The sequence below is a fragment of the Opisthocomus hoazin genome, chromosome 5, assembly GCF_030867145.1.
Source record: "Opisthocomus hoazin isolate bOpiHoa1 chromosome 5, bOpiHoa1.hap1, whole genome shotgun sequence".
NCBI classification, from domain to species: domain Eukaryota; kingdom Metazoa; phylum Chordata; class Aves; order Opisthocomiformes; family Opisthocomidae; genus Opisthocomus; species Opisthocomus hoazin.
In genome coordinates this window covers 74,221,122-74,237,702 of record NC_134418.1, presented here as the reverse complement: position 1 = coordinate 74,237,702, position 16,581 = coordinate 74,221,122, and positions in this window count along the sequence as shown.

Genomic DNA, 16,581 nt, shown 5'->3' with positions numbered 1-16,581 from the left:
TCAGCCAAGTAAACTCCATGCGGGTTTGTTATCTCTACGTATCTTTGATTGTAAATTCCTCAGGGCAGTGACTGAGACCTCAACAAGGTACTGAAATCTACTAAACAAACACCAGCAGTTAACCTGTACAGTAAGTTTCCATGACTTCACCAATTGCCAAACACTTCTCACTACAATACTTGCCAGCCAGCTAGGGAAGTTCCTGAACACTGTATCAGCTCCAGAAGCTGATACAAATTTAAGCAGCGTATTGAAACTGTTCCACAACCGAGGTAACATAACATGAATCCTACTGGGCACCAAAATAGTAAACATCTTTGCACTAAATCACTGGTTGTTGGGATTAGCCAAACATATTCTTCATTGGCTATCTTCCATGCACTGGTAAGATGTTCGTTCCATCATATCTTGATACACTTATGGGGAGACATATAACACACAAACCAGCTGGAGCGCTAATCAGTAACATAACCCCGTAAAGCACTAAAAGCCTCAACACTTCCCCGAAACCCCATACAGACTTGTTTGTCCCAACCAGATAAGAAATAGGCCAAAAGGACACAGATAAACTTGTTAGGCCTCTAAGACCGTAGCATAGATTTTGTGCACTGCTACAACAGGGCAAAGTATTCAATACAGATAAACACCATTACATTTCACGTGGCAATGATAGATGCTTCCTTCTTACTGAAGCTCCCCTTATTTTTTTCCACTTTCCCCATGGCTGCAGTCAAACGAAGTTGTAAGAAGCCTGAGTTTTCACATTCTGGCTTTTCATTACCACTACTCTCCACCTGGAGCAAAGCAGCTTACAAATGAATTCATGGGATTTTAAAGTGCAGCTGAGTTTCTGTTACACTGTCAGACTGTGTTCTCTAACAATCGCCTGGTTCCCACCCATTCCTCAAAAAAACCCCATGAAACTTCCCATCACTTCAACGATAATTCTACAAAATGAAACCAACAGAAATAATACTCTACCGATTCAGTATGTTCTTAATGCCCTATTTGGGCAAGGCACACTGACAATGGTTTGACCTTTATTATTTTCCAGCTGTATGTTAGCCTTTTCAACCTCTTGGAAACACGGGGCGGGGGAGAGCATATTTTAATCCAAGTCAAGAAAATTAAATAAGTCACATTTTACATATGAAACCACTTACCTTAACTGAAAACTTTCAAGCATTGTGTGCAAAAGACAGCTGGAGCACATATCAGCGGACAATTTTTATTACACTTATTAGATTATTTATACTGATTAAAGCACGATATCACTGGATGCAGTATGCAGAAATTCTTGGATGTCAGAAGAGCTCATTGCTGTAAGGTAACGGCCTTTTTCTCCTTTTTTGGAGAAATAGAAGAATCAGCAAATCCAGCTTAACTTTGGAAACTATTCCTGCCATTTGTTCATCCCTGACATGTACAAAAGAGCATTTATAGTTTCACTTCCAAAACACACTCTACAGTCACATATATTGTTTGACAGGTGTTTAACCTCTACGTCTCTCTGCCTCTCCACCTTCCTTGTTCTGAAGCGCTTTCATTATTTCTCTTACAATTATACTATTAGAATAGGCAGAACCAAGTCAGTTCCCCAAATGTAATAAAAAAAAACCAAACACGCATGGAACATTTGTAAATCACAGTTCTACTACTTAAAAGCATAATCCTGCCTTGCTTCTAAACTTGTGACACGGACAGCAGTTAGTAACAAATAGGGGACTGAAGGCATTATCAGGCCTCCAGGAATTGTACACAGGCACAGATAAACAGGTATCCAAGGAAAGGACCACAGCTGTATATACATTCTGACTATATGATAATGCACAGAAGCCTGTTTTCAAACACTTTGTGAGTCCAGTTCAAACAACAAGTAGCATTAACTATGCAATTTGCAAAATTCTATTTTATCAGTCCAGCAGTGATAATTTCAAAATATAATATTGCCCATTTTCCTTCTTCATAAGACATGAAAGCACTGTTGCTGACTGCTTAAGTTCCCATACCATTTCACATTTAATTTGCATATTCTTATAAATTATCCTTTTGACTGGAAGAATAGTTGTGCTTTTCTGGTCTAAGATGCATCAACACGTTATTAGTATCAAATACACATTGTATTATGATAATTTATTATTTTATGATGCAGACAGTGAGCTAGAAAATATTGCATCTAAATTTTAATTGATTATTTCCAAGACTTCAAAACATTCTAAATACAAGTTCTTTCAGAGTCCTTCATTTTCTTTTGAATGTTTTCACCTGTTTTGTACAAATGAAAACATTCAGATCTCACAAACAAACTAACAAGTAGACAAAACTACCATCCTTCGGCCACAAGAAAACACAGGGGAAAACAAAAAAACAAACATTTAAAAGAATAACAAGGATGCAAAGGTTATTTCTTCAACTAAAAATGTATTATTTAACTGAAAGCTGTAGCAATGTAGTCATTCCCCCATAAAAAGGGCACCAACACACTGATCTTTATTGCCACAACACGATGCACATCTAAAACATCCATCCAGAAACACATTATTCACAGACCCACCTTCAACAAGCCAATAAAACAGAAATTAATATATTTTTGTCCCCAACTCCTCTCCTCCTGGTACACGCAGGACAGATACCTTTGTGTTTGGAATGTCATATAAGAAAACTGAAATTTGAGAATGGCAAAGAGAATATTTCAGATTTCCTCTCCTAAGAAAGACTCAGAGGGGCAGGGGGCCAAAGAAATCAAGTTAATGCAGGACCTGTGTTGATGTGGCTAATACCTTTTGTTGCTTTAAACAACTGAAGAATAGTCTCATGTAATTCTCTGGTATTTGAATTTGCTTACTTTCTCAATGTGGTTCCATAATGTCTTTTATTTTCCTAGTAGCTTCAGATAGCCTTTTTGTTTCATGACCTTGCAGACTCGAATTTGAAGTCCTTGTTGCATTACAGACAGACAAACAAATCTCTGCTGCATTCAAAGGTGCAAATAACAACTGCTCCACTATCTACACACTTTGTTGAAAGCAGCTGTGAGGCTTTCTGGAGATGGCTGCTAGCACTGCTTTCCAGAAAGAGCTGGACAGAGTATCTGTGAGATTCTTTGATCTAGGAATTCCCAAAAAGGGCTTTCACAGTGCAGATCGGTATTGTTTGGAACAGAGCTGAGAGGCAGCCAAAGACTTTATTTTTCAGACCTATGTGCCTTTTTTGATATTATAAGATGTTAATGTATGTTCTGCTAGACAGCTTTTTTTTTTTTAAAGACTGTCTAGTAGGACAAATTAGGAATAACCTATTTTTTTAAATAAACTTTTTATGTAACACTATATTCTCCTCTTGCTCTGAGTCTTCACACCTTCAAAAAACTCCACTCCACAGCTACGTTTTCCCATCTTTGCAGATGCAACAGTTGCTCCTGGATAAAATGAGAAGTTCTCAAGGGACATCTGCTGGAGAGTCTCTAAAACAACATATACAAAAAGCTGTGATTTTGTCAAAATACAGATTTGTGATTTTGGTATTCTCCAAGACGGACTGCTATATGAAGGACGGGCTTTCTAGTATTTCCTTACGAGATTTGCACTGTATCTCCACGATTAAGGAGTTCTAAAAATCAGAATATGGATTTGTGGGTGCACGTGAAATTCCACTCCCCGATGGGCCAGAGACAGTGATCAGTCCTGCTGAATGAAATACACTGCGACAAAATCCATACCAATATAAACACTTCTGAAAGGCAGCTTGTTAAATCGAGCAGAAGCATTAGTTAAAACCCTCAATTAACATCTGGGGGGGGGGGGGGGCAGGAGGGAGGACCCACCCCCCAAAAAAACCTATCCGTCTCATCTTGAAAAAACGTAGGACAATTAAAAGCCAATAATACTTAGGGTAAGTGGCACTTTGTTTCTCAACACGAAGCCAAAATATTTTTTCCTCATAGAAACTTCTACTCTGTATGTTTTGATGGCAAACCTTAGCCCTGATTTTACCTTTGGGCTAAAAGATGCAAAGGTTTCTCATCATCTTTGGTGCTCCCTCACAGTACATTATCTAAACAGACACCTCATTGCCCAGAGTGCTTATGGCTTCTAACCACAAAGGGCAAGAAAGCAGTTATATATATTTTAAATACATGATACTAAAATCCAGTGGTAATGGAAGTTACTGAAGTTCTGTATTACTCAGGATTTATTAACTAACTACAATAATAAAATACTTAGCAACTATTTTATAGTTATAAGTGGCTGGTTATCACAACATTGTTTTGGGTTTTGCGGAACAATTTATTGCGGCTCAGAAAAGTTTAAAAATGCACCTACACCGCCACCCTGTGGAAAGTGCCCGTTTTGCATTGATTGGGCTGCTTTTGCTGGCTCAAACACCGTTTCAAAAGGAAATTTCCTCTTCTTTTAGTGTGCTGCTCTTACCTACTAGACATGTAAACATTTTTTTAATAGGACAGCATCAGTTTAACTTTAACTCATCTCTGCACTCTGTAACATAAAAAGGGTAACATAGATCCTGCACTGAACTTGTGATTTAAGGTGCAACTCGGCTAAAGCCAGTAACGGAGAGGAAAAATCCTGTCCCGCTGAACGCATCTCAGTGAGCAGCTTGTTGAATGTTCTCATTTTCCAGAACAAGCTTTGTAAAATCCCCCTTTCAAACACATCCTCTCCCCTTCAATCTAACCTTTACACACTCAACAGCTCCAGTAAGGCCCCCAATAACACCTGTACAACATTTCTCACCCTCAGAGGAGCTGTCACTGAGCAGAATTCATGGCCAGACTGGGACCAGCTCTGCAGTGAATACGAAGGAAGCACCTGTGTGAGAAGCTGTCCATCACCCTTTTCAGGTTAAAACACACTTCCTCCCCACTACAGCCTGTAAGAACCACAACATATGTATTTTTCACTCAGGTTTGATAGGTAACCATTACTCATTTATAATTAGTGCCATATCAGGTAGACTCAGTAAAAGGATAAGAACTTGTCTACTTTTCTAATTACCTGAATTTCATTATTTTGACATTGATAATGTTGAAGGAACCACCCACATAAGTTAAAAAAAGCAAAATACCACAACACAGGGCACAAAGAGTTGTAACTGCAGAAAAACTACAGCTGGGATCAAGTCTGCAGTTTTGCAAATGTGCTCTGATGCCTGTTCTATAGGCTGTCTAGTTTGATACATTTAACAAACATATCACCAGGTCTTCCACATTTTCACCTGGACCTATTCTATTTTCATGTTAATCTCCCTAATTCTTCTCCCTTATCCCTCTCTATCGCACTTCCATGAGCTACTATGAGTACGAATACATCTTGGTGTACGCTACATCCCCCACACAGCTCTGAGAAAATGCTTTGGCGTTCTGAGATGATGAAGATTATACAGCATTTTCCTAATACAGCGTTACTTTATTGTCCCCAGTAGGAAGACTACTGAATTCTAAGATCCCGAATGCCACAAAAGAGGCCACTTGGGAATTGTTTGGCCACAAAACACAAACAAGCCAACCTTTGTCCATCACGTACGGGGCAGAGGAGATTACCGGGCAAAGTGGGGTAGGAGACCAACAGTAGGACGGAACATGTTTTGCTGGAGTGAAAACTGCAACAGTGAGAGCCTCCTCCATTATGATGAACAACGGAGAAAGAGAGACAACTACTATGGCTACTCCAGACCATAAATACCAGTTACCACTGGAAGAGCAAAGAGAAACTAGATGTTAGTCATCCAAGAATTCAAGTATGTAGCATAACAATTAACTGCCATGATATAGTATTCTATAAAATATACTTATAGAGACATTATCACAGATAAAGAGACCTTGAAGACTTAATAAAATTCTGTCCACCTCAATATGGTAGACTTCAGACTTTAGACAAAAATCAACAAATTTTCTGACTGAAAGTATCACCACAAGCTGTGAAGGATTCTACAGTCAGAGCTGAACATAAAGTTAAAATCATTATTCTGACATATAGGACCACACGCCTAGAAAGGGGGTTAATTTCCAATCAGAAAAAAAAAAAGCTTTTTTTTTTTTTTGCAATCATGCATTTAAAAAATAAAACCCCAAAAAACCCTAGGTAATTCTCCATCCACAAGTGGCTAGTTGGATAGGGAACTTCAATGCATTAATTTCTTTCACAGCTCCCAGGCTGAGCTGGGACTTCCATTAGCAAGAAGTGAAGTTCTACCAAAAATATGCTTTTTTTTTTTATCCTCCAAATATAAGATCATCTTCTGCATAGCCTATTAAATCTTCCTGGTTTTACACATCCATTAAAGTGGAGAAGTTGAGGGGCTTTAAAACAGAGTGAAAAGATAAAACTTCTGCTTCCACAGGCAAGTACTATATTAAAGTTTTTAAAAACAGTAAGTACAAAGCTGCTTACGTATTTTTTACTATAGGAAATAACTTTAAATATTTACTTATCTAAAGGATGTGATTTAGTCACTGCGCACCCTGGTCTTCTCCCCTTCTTCCTCCTCAGGCTCTCCTTCAAGGACAGCAGCAGCACCACCACCACATTCTTGGCCCAATTCAGAATCCCTCAGCTCCACCTGCTGCAGTTCTAGTTGAGAGACACAAGAACAAAATCAATGAGAAAGTTGTATGCAATAGGTTTATTTTTAATGAACAAATATTATTCAATGAGTAATACATCTGATATTCTTCACCATCTCCAGACCGTGCAGTTGTGTTCTCAGAGACCTTTTGTGGAATGTATTGTTGTCCAGGTTAGGTTAATACTCAGAACAGCCTGGAATTTTTGTTGCAAGAGAGGAGAGAGAGGGGAGATAGAATCTGGGGAAGTTTCAAATAAAGATAGAACAAATCCAGGTAGAAGTTTGAGAAACTCTGAAACCACCTCTTTATTACATCTCAATAAATGATAGAAAACTTGAAAATAATTACTTAATAGAAACATTCAATCTTTTCAAACATGTGTACACAAAAATGTATATGCACACATTAACTGTGGCTGGTCTAAGACCACATGTACATTCTGTACCTCAATATGCCAGCTGTCTCTGTATCTGTCTTGACCAACGTATAACATGCTTTAATAGTGTACATAAATAAGTCGTCAGCAAATCATTTCCACTTCAGACACAGAACTTGGCACAATATAAGTAAGGCTGGCAAAGAGCTAGACCTTGCTGTTTCCTGGATGTGATATAATACCTATTGTATACTTGCCTGTCAAATAACTCTAGCAAGAAAATCATGCCTGTATGGACAGACTGGGATACATCAGACATTTGCAAAATGTTGTCATGAGCGAATTCTATTTCTATGATATAAATTAAAGAAATATATGTTGTCATATGGGATATTTTCTCATTGCATTATCGTAAAATAAATGCTGCAAGGTAATTATCACCTGTCATATCCTGACAGCAGACCAAATATCAACTGTACCTCACCAACTGGGCTGAAAGTAAATTAGAACTATATAATGCTACTGTGAAATGCGTTGCAATGAAAACAAATCAAATAAAAATAAAAACTTTCATTAGAATTTAGTTAAACCCAAAGATATTCTATCTTGAATTTAGCTCAGACAAATTTGAAGACCTTCAGAATTCATCACACACTGTATGTATAAAAACATACGTGCTTCTTCATGTATTTGATAGGAAGCATATGATTGGAATCTTTGAAACCTTAGGGACAGGCATAAGCATAAATCCAGACATGAAATCTCAGAGGTACTTCACATGCCCAACAAAAAAAAAAAAAGAAAACAAAACCCACCCAAACGATAGTCCTCTGTTACTGGTTAGGCAAATTCTGCAGATTCTGCAGCTAAGATCACAATACAGCAGAACACCATAACAATACTTTTCTACAGGTCTAATTATATGTGAAGTCCCTGACAGCTGCACTTAGCAACTTTTCTTGAAAACTCATTCTAAATGAAGACAGGATTTTCCTCCTTACCTATCATGAAATTCATTATTTTTCTGTCTTTTCCAGTACAATAACTGTTTTTACTGTTAGATCTTCCTGTCTCAGAGAGTACATATAATTCCACAGAATACTGCAGAAACCATTATATGGGTGTTACACAGGGGGATAGACGAATTTTACACAAATTACTAGCAGTTAATAGGAAAAAGATAATCTGATCTGTAGATAACCATATATTACGTATAAATATGACTATCTGCCTTTCTTAAGTTTTGAATTGTTTTACTTATTTAACTGCAGATGGAACTACTCCATTCTGTTTAGTGCAATACAGTATCTCGTCACTCACTTGCTGATACAAGTAGACTTGCCTATCACTTTAGAGAACAAATTGGTAAAATTGTTCTATACATGCTAATGCCAAATATCCTAGATGCTTTGATTTGGAGCCCCCAGGCACTAAAAGGAAATCAGTATCCTGGAAAACTAGAGCAACAGGACAAATTCACCAAAACTGACTCCATTGTCAATTCTTAATAGTTTTCTAGAGTTCAAATACCAAATTAATGGTGATGGATTGAATAGAAGAAGTTGTGTTTTCTGGCTTCAGCTTAGACTTGTTGACTCTATGTCAGTTTGACTGCAGAGAATTAGAACCAACCAAATAAATATTTTGAGATGATAGTTTAATTCTCTTGTTGCAGTAATACTTTCTGCTCACTCAGGTAACATGGTTACCAGGATAACTGCTTGAATTGGAATTTACAGAGCAAAGTCATTTGGGCCCTAAATAATTAAACATTTCTAGGACATCTCTAAGGGCTCTGCTGTGCTCTGTAAGACTCTCTCAAGTCTACCAAAAAGCTGGCTTGGCTTTAAAGAATAACAAATATTTTTTTCAGGGATTGCACTCTTCTGTAGTTGCCTGAAAAAAATTTTTTACTGTTAAAAAGTAGGTGAGAAATTTCATGTTCCTAATTTTATTTTCTAATATTTTTGCCAGACTATAAACTGGAATGCCTGTATTATGTAATGAATGCAAGATGAAGACTAAGTGTCCTTCAAGAATCTTCTTGTTTCTTGCCTTTTTTGGAAGGAAAATAGTAAAAAACCAAGCTAGAAGTAAAAAAAAAAAAAGGACCCTTCATGATCTTGAAAGAAATTTCTTCCAATTCAGAGAATGTTTCTCTACTCTTATGCTATTTATTTTTTTATTCAGTATTTATTCATGTAGAGATAACAACAAGTGGGTTTGCCACAGAAGAAATCTCCTCTTAAAAAAATAATTCAAAAAGTAAGCAGTTCTATCTAGGTTACTACATTGCCCTCCTTCCAGAGACATATAAGCCAAGAATGAACATCCAAGAATAATGCCACCTGTCATGATAGGTCTTTCTTTTTCCTACTTTTAAAACTACTTCAGCACATCTTTAATATTTTCCTTTAATGCAGAACAGAATTGAGCTGCTGTGCCACAAAGAGCAAACACTGAGAGCTGATTGCAAAGCCAGCCCGCAACACAAGTCCTGACTGCCGTGCCCATACTCAGCACTGAGGGAGGCTACTCAGAGGCCAGATGAACAAGGGCTTTTGTTACGCAGCCTCAGTGGTCTCAAAACCGCAGACAGAAACAGATGGGTAGCATACCAGCGCTGAAAATGGCAGGTCTGCAAAAGTGCAGCATCCTCCTGATGGCCATTACTATTCTATAAGCCCAGTTTTCATACATAAATATCTGAAGATCTATTTTTATTGCCTTAGAGATGGACATCAAAAATCACTTTAACATTTTACAGCCATCAACTCCGTGTGTCTGAAAAGACCACGGCTCCGTGCTCTGTTCAGTAAGGATTTGACACTAGTTCACAATTTCTCTGTATCATTTAAACATCCACCTTTGTGCCCCTTTTCCCCACGGTATACTTGCATAATTTCTCAGATTCTTGGGAACTCATGAAAGTTTTATGTGTGCCTATCAAGATGAGAATAACCACTTCCAAGTAAGTAAAAGTAGGATCGATTCTGAAAACCTATAGACATCAAGAGAGCTAAGTATTTCTGGGCTGCTTTAGGGCCTTGATTTTGCATTTATTCATACGTGTATCTCAGGAAGATTCCTGCCGTCTACATGTTGCTTACATTAATGGCAGAATGGTACGCACTCACAATTCCTTCAGTTCTATACTCTTGGACACTGAACAGTTTTTATAGACTGAAGTAATTATTCTTCTCATATATTATTCTTTATTCTTTCTACATATGCAAATCTATTTATCGATCTCCTTTTCAGTGCAGCCTGAAACAACACAAAGAGCTGTGAATGAAAAGACAAGAACAGACCAAACAGCAGTGTTAATTCTGAACCACAATCAACACCCCTGAAACAAGTTTTCCCTGCAGGCCTCCCTCCCCCTTGTTGCTGAATGCTGGTTATAGTTTCTGCAGGCGGCCAGAAAATGTATCGCACTGGACACGTCCACATCTGTATCCCTGAAAGAAATTACATACATGCTCCCTCTCTTGCTAGTACTCTTCAAGCCAAGGATAAAATCCAATACTGATACACACATCAAACAAAAAGATTAAATAAAAAAAATAAATTAGTTGAATTAAGGACTGTACAAGAGCTCCAAGACTTTAAATAGAATCCAATGAACCACTTCCTCAAATAACAGAACTTTTAACTAGTATAATCTTAGATACCATTCACTGACTGTGCAATGAATGACCTGCTGTAGACTTCTTTACACATAATAAAAAAAAAGTTACACCTGCAAGTGTCGGTACTTAAAAAACCTTATAAACTTGTGTAAGACTGGCATGCCATAAAACATCCGCTCATCACTAATAAATCCCTCTATTTTAATAGCACTAGCATAAATCCAAATGATAACAGTTACTGTCTAGATTTATAGTGATGCAACTGAGGTCAATATTTCAATCCATATGTTCTAGTGCACGGTTACTTCTCTGCATATTTAAAACTTTGAAACCATATATAACTAATAAGGCTGCAAACAAAGGAGAGTAAAAGTTCCACTGATAATTTGTCTGTATGCCCAATACAGAGCATCTGTGTACAAACAGAGAAATGGGTCTCTTCATAGTGGAGCTGGTTTGAACTGTATATTTAAACCCATATATTCAGCAGGGGGAAAGGAGGTGCACAGTATAACAAGAACAGCAGTTTCACAAGCCACCACCAAACAGACTTTCACTACTGTCCTGCTCTGTCTCTGTACAGGCAAGTGGTCACTAGATCGCACGACAAAGGAAGATGTGTGGTTTCAAGAGGTCTATGGAATACTAAGAAGAGGAGCCTGCAGCTCAGTTCCAGCAAGAAAATGAAACAGCCATATTGAACACAGATAGATCACTTCAACCACAAACTACAAAACACCTTTGAACAGGCACCAAGCGATTGCAGAAAAGCTGTTGTCTAATGTAGCTGGAAAAAACCCTGTGACTATTTGCTGGAGTGCTGCATTTCACTTCAGGTGGATAGGAGAGAGGGGACAGAGAAAGGGCAGGTGACCAAAGCAGTTTTCCTGTCTGTAATCTCTGGTAGGGAACTGGGGATGTGTTCTCTACACTGCTGATGGAAGGAGTCGGATCACATGTCCTTCCAAGAGCTTCTAAAAAGATGCTTGTGTCTGTAAGTTATTTTACTGCCCAGAATTCTACTGGAAAGCACTGTAGGATGGGTAGGCGGAACTTAAAAGGGATTTGTTAATTTGGTTTCGTTTGTGTTCTGTTTTAATAGAATCATGCCAGTGTGCCACTGAGACGGTCCTACCATGAATTTACTGCCCAACTACGTAATTACAACCAACGAATGGAGATAAAGATCACAATGAAGAATGTAACTGATTTTGATATCTCAAATCAGATATTACATTGTAAACTTGTTTCGATGGGAGCTACTTTTTCTTTCGGTATCCACAAAGTACATAAGGCTTCAAAGCCTGGTGCATTTAACATGATCTGGGAACACTCCTGGAAGGAAAGGCACGCACATAAAGTTATGATTTCTGGAGTCCTTATTTTTGTAACCAGATCAAAACTTCTCTGCACCCTGCGTAAAGCCATCTTGCCCAGAAGCGTCTTCATACATCTAAAAAATCTCTGTGAACACAAGTCTCACCTGTGGAACGTGTCAGAGAACAGCGAGCATCAATTGCTTTCAAAAACATTTTTGAAGAAAGATTAACGCCATTTGTTTTGCCCTCTAATTTACACATAGGATCATGGTATTTTCAATAGGTTCTGTATGTCTTGGAGTACCACACCTCAGACTCAAAACACTGCATAAAATACGTTTGCCAAATGGCATTTCCAACTTTCTTCCCAAAATGCATGGGTTGTATTTTTTTTAGATATAGGAAAACAAACCAACAAACTCCTAGTCCTTTGGTGCTCTCCTCACCAAGCTGACATGTGCCCTTCCACATCAGATTCCCACAAGCTGGAAGGATTCCAGAGAGTCTCCAAGGACAAATGCTAGAAGGAGACCGTAGTTAAAATATTTGCAGCACATAAATTTGTCTTTTTAATGGCAACCACTTTACATTGTTTAGCACATTTAGTAGGATTTAAAGATGAATCTAATATAGTCACAAACTCTCAGAAAAACCCTGTGAGGTGAATGGGAAAAAAAATGGTGAGAGATGAAATACATAGTCACTGCCAACAGGTCCTGAGCAAGCACTGCATGAGCAGGTGAAAAAAAATCTAGTGACTGTGAAGAGCTTGATGACAGCTCTGGGTCTGCTCCCCTTATTCAACTGTTTCCACTTATATTCACTTCTGCATCTGTTATGTATTTAGGGGTGTTTTTATTAGTAGCTTTGGATCCGTTGAAGCAGGTGAGCATGTGTTCAAAAGACAACTAAAATAACTGAGAAGTTAAAAAGAAAACATGAAATGGTTCAGAGAAAAGTAGATGAACAAAGCGTGCTCTCTGCAGATAAAGGCAGCCACATTTTAATTGGGTCTATGCCATTTGAATGGCGACAAAATGAACACAACAGTTTAAAGTAAATCAAGGGAAAGTAATTTGATGCAAATAATCTGTCTTGGCAAGGACTGCCCAAGATGGGTAACAGCAAATATATGAACGTACCACATGCAACTGTCTATCATACAATGATCTTCCTTAAGCTGCTTTCCCCCATCTTTCCACCTTTCTACTTTCTTATTTAAAACTCACTTTATAATCTTAGCTGTTTTCCTCTGTATTTATGTGTTGACAGAGGTCCCAAGTCCGGAAAGCACCTGGTATGCGCTTGAGATCCACGCGCATAGTGGCAGGGCACGAGTTAATTCCCCACAAAATGCCTTTCCTGAACAGGAATCGTTTGGCCAAGGGTGATGAATTTATGCTTTTGTTTTCAAGCTATTCTTGGCGGGAAGAGGAAAGGGTTAGACAAACAAAAAAAAAGATTTAAAAGTAACAAGCAGTCTTATCTCCAAAGTACTACTTGTTTTGGGGGTTATATGTAAAGGGGTTTTGTGATTTGCTTGGGTGTTTTGTTTGTTTTGGGTTTTTGAGTTTTGGTTTGTTTTTTTTTTTTACATATAATTTTATTGTAATACCTTAATTGCTGGTTAGGACAATATGCAGTCTTGTGTTTGGGGCTATATGCAAAAGCATTAAAATAAATTATAACAATGAATTTCCTTTGTATTGCTGAGTGTAATTAATTCTGACAGGAACTGTGAAGGACTCCACAGTCCAATAAATTATAATTCCACTTCTAAAGAGTTTATAGGTGCTGCAGAACTGCTTAAGCACATGACCAGCTCCTCCCTCCAAGGAATATAAAGGAATCCAGACATCTGTATTAAGATGTAGTTACACCATACATTGTCTTGTCTTCAGTCACTAAAGCCAGTTTAAGATGTTCCCACGCCTTTCCTCCCTGACCCTGAAATAAGCCCATTCTACAAAACGTATATAAAACAAAATCAAAATCCACACTTCTTAGAGGCTTAGGTGTCTTACCTACAGTAAGATCTCTCTCTCTATTTGGGATCACAGACAAAAACACTCTCCAAATTACAAGGACCTATATATTACTGGAAGGGAGACACTTTTCTCTTTTAAAACACACATGGTGATGATGTTTCTAAAGTAATCCAGAGGAAGTTGTCTGGGCCACAATGACATAAAAACCATGAAACTCTGGTCTAGCCATCAGAGAGCTCACAGAGAGACAAGTTACATACCCCTTGCTTTTCCCAAGACTGCTTACCTTATTACTGTATGTATAATGCAATAACAAGTGAAAAGTTTAGTGAAGCAAAAAAGAAAAACAAAACCCACGCTCCTTGTGTGACCGATTCTACAGAAGGGTGCTTAGGACAGTCCCTGAAAGTGGAGACACATACCTGCATTCCTACAGCTGAGGAAACTGCTATGTGCCCTAGCCATAATACAAAAGGCAAGTCCTGCCACCGATCCCGCAGGGAGATCCGTGCAGAAGGTGGGCTCTGAGGACATCTATCAGACCAAGCCCCCAAGGAAATGAGTGTGAATGAGCTGGCCGGTTTCGGATACTGGGTGAAATGCTTCTCAGAACTGGTTAACGCCGGACACAAACAGATGTACAATGCTGTGGAGCTCTAGACTATCTGGATTTTTATTTTAATGTTTCTTTTGAATTCTGGTGGCCTTTGAGAGACAGCTTTGTACTTAGGAATCCTAATTTAAGTTCATGCCAACTTTCTTCAAATTTAGTCTAATAGCTCCTTTGGATCCTCCTGTTGCTCTAATTTATACGGCAATATCGTGTTCATATTCCAAAAAGGAGATAAAACACACTGAAGTTACTAAAAAAACATAGATGGATGCTTCCTTAAAAGAATAATCATATGAAAGAGAATATATTGTGATTTAATTTAATCAATGAAAACAATTCCGTTTTTGAAAGATATATGAATAACAAAAACATATGCTAAGAAGAGCAAGATGTCTGCAAGCATAGACTGTTGTTTTTGAGAAATAGCAGAAAATATTTCTCTGAAAATGCTTATAATGGTCCGCAACCCCACCAATTAGGTCGATGCTTGTTATTTTGTGCAAGATACAGTCATGGTGTAAAATTAAAAGTATAAACCATGATAAGATTAGAGTACACATATAAAATTCATTTGCCACTAACTGCATGCTAGTCTCTCAAGAAGAATTGAATTTGTTCTCTTTTTTTGTTACCTATTTGGCAAATTTTCAGATACTTCTAGAACATTCAATCAATCAGATTTAACAAAAACAACAGTTTGCAAAGTGAATTCTTGGGGGGAGGTGGGGCAGCTAAAACATTCAAACTACTGGTAGGTATTCAGTCTACAGGACAAGACCAGGTCTAACCCAAACCAAAACAGGCAAAGTATACACCATGAGGGACACCAAGCCCACATTACAAGCTGGTTCACCTTAAAGATCTAGTCTTAGAGTGCTGCAATGCTTACCAAGATCGACATAGCCTTACAAAAATTGCCTCTCCCTTCATCACAAGACTTCATTTTTGCTTTAGCACGCTTTCTCACACCCATTCATTTGTAATTTCTTAGCAATTGCCCTGCCCAGTGCATCTATACTCATCTTACGTGTTCCAGTTCTAGGCCAAGTGACCAGCTGAAAGCCACTACAAAAGACTTGTATTGGGCACTAAATGAATCCTCCAATCCCATATTAAATAATTATACAAAATTGAGTGTTAAATCATCCATAAGCATTGCAATGTAATATTCAGATGGTACTACTTTGTGACAGTTGCACATCCATAAAAGAAAAGCACACCAAAAAAAGGCTTCATGGGGAAAAAAAACACACTTCTCTGAACTGTGACCAACTGAAGCTTCTCAACAGGTTTTGAATCTATGCACAGGAAGGGGGTAAAAATAAGCCCTGACCTTTTTTTAAACATAACAATACCTGGAGACTTACTTATTACAAAATGCATTTTAAAAATATTTCTTCAGTGAATAAAATAAGGCTTAAAACACATACCAGTTCCTTAAGCTGGAAAGAGAGCTGATGTCCCATTAGCTGCAAAAGAATAAGACCACTTCATAGTACAAACAGGACTAAGTGGTGAAAAGGTTACAGGGAGGGGAGACAACAGAATGTATGAATTAGTCCTGGGGATTTAGGCAGTAGAAAAGAAGAGAGTACGGTCTATTTAGAGACAGATTTGTCAACTTTTGTCGGTTCTCTCGAATATTTGAAGAAATTTGGTTTTCTCCAGAACATATTTAGGGAGGCAGACAGAAATAATGCATCACAATGTCATTACAAAAATAAATTAAAAGTCAAATACATAATTTTCATTTATTTTGTAGTGATCTTTAAGAGAAAAAGATCTACCTCCTACAAGAAAGTCACTAAAACAGCTTTTGCTGACAGTCTTAATAGAACTTCCCTGCCCCGTTTGTGACACCATAATTGATCACCTTCATTTTTACATGCAAAACATTTCACACAGCTGTAGAAATACTGGAAACACTTCTTGCTTTCAAGTTCCTGAAGATATTTTAAACAAGTATATCTCAAGATCCCATTTCATAGAGAAAATATCTTGGATAGAAGAGATTACCCAATATGTAGTTGTATCTCATTCAGGAAGCAACCCATCTTTCTTAGTTAA